The following is a 6,547-nucleotide window of genomic DNA, read 5'->3' as shown; positions in this document are numbered from 1 at the left end:
AATATTACAATAAATTTTTCTTACAACTTAAAATTTCGTATTAAAGATATCAAACCTAATGCTTTTAATTTAAATTACATGCTTATGATGATATCTTCACTAGCTTAAAGCTCAAGCAGTGTGATTGCCATTAAAAACTTGCTACTAAATCAATACAATCTATACAATTTAGCACGAATTTATGCATGCACAGACAAAACGGCTCAAACTGTAACAGAAGAAGATTTTGTTGAAATTCTCATTCAATATTGGATAAAAAACACAAGCTTTAGAGTGCATGACAACAAAATCGAATAAGAATTTAAAGTTTACAATAACACTTCCTAATGAATGGAGAAAAAAGTTCAATACGGATGAAATTATGTAACGTTATTCCAACTTTCATTCATGTATTGCAAACGAAGTACGCAACGTCGGGAACTTAATCACCTTCTTCCTGTCGAGCCGGCGAAATTAGGGCTGAAGCTCCAGACTCTGCATCAGCGCCTCAATTGTCGAGGATTCTTTAAGTCGGTGTCGGAGCGGAGACCGGCGTCGCTGTAGATGGTTTCGTCACTCCGCTGCACTGATAAAACTCATGAGAAGAGTTTCTATGGCATAAGGGAAGAAGAGATGAAGTGGACTAGAGTTGCAGCAGGAGTCTAACTATCTGACCACGATTTTGGAGTCCTCATCGTTAGGTTTAGTTTTTATATGATCTGTTCGACATCGTTAAAAGGAGAGATTGCTGTCACTTCCGGAGCTCAGGAGAAGCTGTAGCTTGCAAGTCTTCGGGTGATTGGAAATATGGAGCTTCTGAGGTAAGGTGTACGAGGTTTTTAGAGCCGGTAGAAGGGCTGATTGACTCCATCGATGGCGATTGCCCGATCGAGAATGGTATTCGGCAGCGCATATCTTGGGAGGATTGATATGGCGAGGTTATGATTGAATTTGCGTTTGAAGGCGTGACTGCGGTAGTTGTCGTTACAATGAAGTGCCATTTTTTTGTCGTGCTTGTGTGGCTGTACTATATACATATATATATATATATATATATATTGTTATTATTATTTATAGCTAGTTATAATTCACCTAGTGGTCGCTATCCTTGAACATCATCAGTCAGGTTTTTTATTTCTAGATTGATGAGTACATTTTGCATGAGTGAGACAGATTTTCGAGCAGCGGCATTCAAAGACCTTACGAACCGCAGGAGCTACCAAGTTTCTTTTCAGGACAGTGCCATCACAATATTAATTGAGAACTTATGAGAAATGACGAGGTCTTTTTAACTGCAGCGTTTTCAGATCATCTTCGCAGAAACATCGTTGTGTTGGAGCTTTTGAATCCCCAACACCTCATCACGGCTTTGGATGGGATGAGTTCATTTATGCGAGATTTTGATCATGGTTAAATGAATCAGAGTCTTGAAAGTAGTTGAAAACGACTGTGTCAGATACGAGCACATCCTGTATTTTTTTTTAAGTTTCACTGGTGAAGATGAAAAAAATAGAATTGAGACGCTCCTTGATCTAGAAAATGATTTTCAACTGAATTTTGTAGACGCTTAAGATGGTCGAAAAGTATTTTACATAGGGCACATGCAGTGTCCGTGGTTACAAGAATACCCTGATCAACTCAGATTATCTTGCAGTTAAAACACGCAATTGAACGAAACTTTGAAGGATTGCAGTGATCTGAAGGACTCAACATATCATGTTATTGCGTTATAGGTGAAGAGACGCCACCCTTACGCTGTCAGATTGTCAAGTTGACTTGTTTCAATTCTAATAATTGTCCTTGTACCTTTTGTCGGACATCAGAGCTCTTGTTGTGAGTTACAGATCAGTACTCATTTGTAAAAAAACGTCTTTCTCCATACTTTCTAGTTGAATAGCTCACAGGTGATGCGTTCTCTCAATTTTGTGGCTCATGTGGACATAAATGTAGAATCAATTGTCTGATATATGATTCTTTGGGTCATTTGTCCTGGCTTTCCTTTCAAATGGTTGTCTTAAGTTAGGTTGAGATGTACATAGGTCATGGCTGAAGATTGTTTGCGTATTCCTATTTTGGTGGACTTTGTTCTGTCGGTTAAGTTGCATCCAAGTTTTTTAGATGCTACCGTAAACTGGGTTCAACACTGAACGTCTAAACTGATAAATATTGTGAAACCGTTCATTGCACATTGTACTCACTAGTCAAATCTGGTACGCAGTTACTCAAACACTCCAGATTCTTGTAAAACATAAATTCTTCTTAAATGTTCTGATTGTAAGGTCTTTTGCAAGCTTATTCCTCATTTCATAGTGAAACGTTTCATCTTGATCCATTGATATTTAAAACGTACCTGTCCTGAAGTTTGTCAAGGACTAGTCAATATAAACATATTTTCACATGAAAAATTTCCAAAGAACATTCTTGCTGAACGCATTGTTACAACTCTGCTTTTCAGCACAAATAAATATATATATAAATACTTATTGAGAGAGAGAGAGAGAGAGAGAGTGAGAGATGTTCCCAAGATAAAAATCAGCACCGACTGATTCAAGATTCCGAATTAGAGCCAGTTAGTAACAATGCAAATCATAGAGTGGGACATCTACTCTTGATTAAAACTCGAGTACCCTCTATTCGCGTAACTGCTCAAAATTTATTATGTCCCCTTGAATTGAACGCTTTTTGTCATCTAGCTCTTTCCTTCCTCCCCATGAAACACACACCTTAAAATCTCCCATTCCTAACATACCGATACAGTGTCGAATTTGGTTTGCATTGTAGTAGACCCAGGCTGCTGTCAACATGTGCAATAGTCTCGAATTTGATATCAGCATCATAATACCACTTTTCTGTCGTTGGGTGCAGGTTGATATTGGAGTGACAAGAGGATAATCCACATGCTTGTTGGCGTTTGTACACTTGCCTCGGTGGACTGAGAGAGCCCATAAATGCCCCCGATTATTGCAAACTTCTGACGGAGCTCGTGCCGCTTCTGACATTGCTTGGTACCACTGCACCCTACTTGTTCTGTCCTACGTGGATGTCAGTTTCTTATCACAGTATCTCAAAACCTGCAGGTCATTTTATTTGTGCACAAAGTAGTATAGATTTTTGGTATTTATGTGTAATGAACTCAAATACACTGGAATCACTCTATGTCCTTCATTTTTATTTTTATTTTATTTTTTTCCAACTCTGCTGTTGTAGATGTGTTGCACACTGCATTTGACCATGTAAAATTTGGAAATGACACCAAACATGCTTAAAACTTGCTCTTGCATGTTTGGAAGAGTCTGTTTTATCACAATTCACAGAATGAAATTGAGTTTGTAGACACCACATGATGAGTATCATTGAAATTGTGATACATGTTTTAATTTTTTTAAAAAGCAAAAAAAGTAATTGATTGTCATTGATATGGCAATCCTGACCTGGCATTCAACCATCATAGAATAATCCTGATCGTAACCAATATGATAAGATTTTTGATGTCTTGAATCATGACAATGTAGTTATTCTGTAGTGGAGGATGAAAGCCATGTGCACTGCAGATTTGCCTTGGGTCTGATGAATGCAAATTTCACCATCTTTTGTTTACACAAAATGAAGCAGAAAACCTAGATATTCATCTTGAAGTAATAATATAGTAATTTGTTGTTTGGTTCATGGCCTTAACACCATTGAGATCCTAAATATTATTTTAATGAAAAATAAAAAGTGCTCAAAGTACTACTTTAGTAATTTTAATTTGAAAACACAATGTGATGGATATAGATATCCAATATATTGACTATACAATGATGGTTGTTTCTTTGAAGATTTAAAAAGTTGTAATATAAATAACTATTATAATGTGTCACATTATTTATATTTGATTACAAATACAATAAGCACATCAAAGTAGAGGTAAAAAAATCCTTTATTTAAAATAATATATAATATATATAATATTTAAATTTATGTGAATATAATAATTAAAATGTAATAAAACATTATTGCATTTCTTTATTTATTTTTTTATTCTCTCAAATACAATTTTTTTCTTTGATTTTTGTGTTTGGATATTTATTTGAGTATATGAGTAAAGATTACAATTGTACTATTCTTAATCTTAAGAATTTTAACAAAATTAAACTAAATTTTTATATTTACAATCTTTTTTTTATAAATATATATAAACTTATCATATATAAATCTTGATAATAAAATAAGAAGATTAGATAAAGATGCAACTATTTGTAACAAAAAATAGTACCATTGTGAATTTAAGATAGAAGCAATAATTAAGAAATTTCTTAAGCATTATAAAAAAATAATGAAGAAACATATTGTTTGACTTTCTTCAAAATTCTTATTTTTAGTAATTAATATTATAAAGATATCAAACTTATTCATTGTGTTATTATATTATAACTTGGCTATATAGTAAAAGATTAAAATAAATATTTTATTATAAAATATCTTAAAAATATATATATAATAGCAATAAATGAGTAAAAGATAGGAAGATAATAAAAACTTCTAGTATTGATGCTACCTTCTAATTATTAAAAAAAAAAAAAAAAAAAAAAAAAAAAACTTCTACTTATTTTGTATGATTATAAATAAGGAAAAAAAATTATATTAAAAATATTAATAATATATATATATATATATAAAACTTAAGAAAGAATTTTGAAATAGTTTTTAGTAGAAATTATCTTAAGAAACTATGAATTGATATCCAAAGAAGACTAGTTGTGAACTAGGATTAAAATCAAATCCCAAGGCACAAAACTACAATCCTATGGCAAATCAAAGAGTGGAATTTTTAAGATGAAATTAAAAAAAAATAAAGATTAGAATTAGTTTCAAGAGATTTGGATAAATATTGAGTTTTTGAGAGTTTTTCCAAGTAAGAAATATATTTAGAGATTTATGATTTTGAAAATAAAAAGAGACTTACATGTTTAAAGAATTTGTGAGTACAATTAAAAATTTATGGGTGAAATTTTGCAAGTTAGTTATTGGACTTGTTTTAAATGTATATCATAAAATACCTATGGTAATTAATTAGGATTTACTTGAATTTATAGAATTTGATTAGGATTTGGTTATGGTTTATATGAACTTATTAAGGTTTTATTAGAATTTTTTAGGATTACATTAGGATTACTTATAGTTATTTAGAATTTATTTGACCTTTTTATTTTTAAAAATTATTTAGAAATATTTATTATTTCTTTAATTTTTTTTAGAATTGATTTATTATTTTTTTAAAGATTAATTTAAAATTTTGTAATATTTTTTTGATAATGTCTTTATAGTTTCTTTTGAATTTATTTAAAATTTGATTAAAAATTTTAAGATTAAATTAAAATATATTTAAGATTTTATTAGACTAATTAAGACCTTATTATTATAATTTATTATTTATCTTTCACAACTAGGTATTATAATATGATATAGATAACATAATTATATAAATAATTAGAACCATGGCAATTTTTAGAATTGGGGTTAGGTTAGTGGATTAGGTACGATCCACCATACAACATTCTAGAAAGGATTTAGGGCAGTTATTTAGATGGAGTCCACCATAGAATCTTTTAGCGAAAAACTTATGGTAATTATTTAGATAGAGCCTACTATAGAACCTTCTAGAAAAAGAGTTTAAGGTAGTTATTTAAGTAGATTCACTTCCTAAGAATATTTTAGAAAGTCTAGGGTGGTAGGATAAGGTATAAATAGGATAGACTAGGGCCTTTTGGGGCATCTGGTTAGGTATTGCTTTATACTCTTTTTCTTAGTAAAGTTTGATTTTACATCTTTTTGTTTAGATCTGTTCAATTCTATTTTTGTTTGCTCAGTTTTGTGTTTCATGTCCTATTATGTTTAGTTTAATTTAATTTTATTCTTATCTATTTTGTCTTACTTTGTAGATAGGCCTTGTGTTGTTGTAGATTAGAAGGATCTTGGATTTTTGAGATAGTGTAGTCATATTTTATTGGTATTGGAGCAAGATTTTTTTTATTTTGTTTTGATAGTTTGTCAATAGTCATTATTTAGTCCAAGGTCAGTTGTTGTAGTCTCATTAGATACTATGTTGAGGCTATCACAAGCTACTCTTAAAAAATCAATCAAGAGAAGAGAAGACATTACAATAGTAGAGTCCAATGAAGAAATTACAATATGAGAGATATGGTGGAGCAATCCCAGATGGAGGTTTAAATACAATACTTCTTAGGCCAGATAGCTACTTTGCAAAGGCAAATAGAAGCCTCGAAGACAAGAGACTCGACATCTACTAAGTTAAAATTGAATAAGCATAGTACATACTTTGAAACTTCAAGACAAGAAGATGTATATCAATGACTCTTCAATATGGACAATACTTCCAACTATCTAAGACAAATACTACTAAAGGAATCATATATGTAGCCATCTATTTGAGAGATGCTGCAGCCATTTGGTGGCAACATCAAGTTCAAAGTTATGGAGCTTGAAGTGGATTCTAAGACTGGGAGGAGTTTGAGACCAAGTTTAGAAATCAATTTTAGTCCATGAATGCAGAGAAGATAGTATGTGA

At 31.3% G+C, this 6,547-nt stretch overlaps 1 long non-coding RNA gene across 1 annotated transcript; it reads left to right on the top strand.

Annotated features, from left to right (window-relative positions):
* Window positions 1–494: 494 nt before the first annotated feature.
* Window positions 495–3,172, top strand: LOC149988433 (uncharacterized). The gene is made up of 3 exons (XR_016504418.1): window positions 495–953; window positions 1,153–1,712; window positions 2,845–3,172. It is a non-coding gene; the product is annotated as an uncharacterized LOC149988433 (long non-coding RNA).
* The last annotated feature ends 3,375 nt before the right edge of the window (window positions 3,173–6,547 follow it).

This window comes from Physcomitrium patens, chromosome 8 (assembly GCF_059467195.1).
Source record: "Physcomitrium patens ecotype Gransden chromosome 8, ASM5946719v1, whole genome shotgun sequence".
In the NCBI taxonomy this organism is placed as follows: Eukaryota; Viridiplantae; Streptophyta; class Bryopsida; order Funariales; family Funariaceae; genus Physcomitrium; species Physcomitrium patens.
This window is presented reverse-complemented; position numbering and strand designations above follow the sequence as displayed.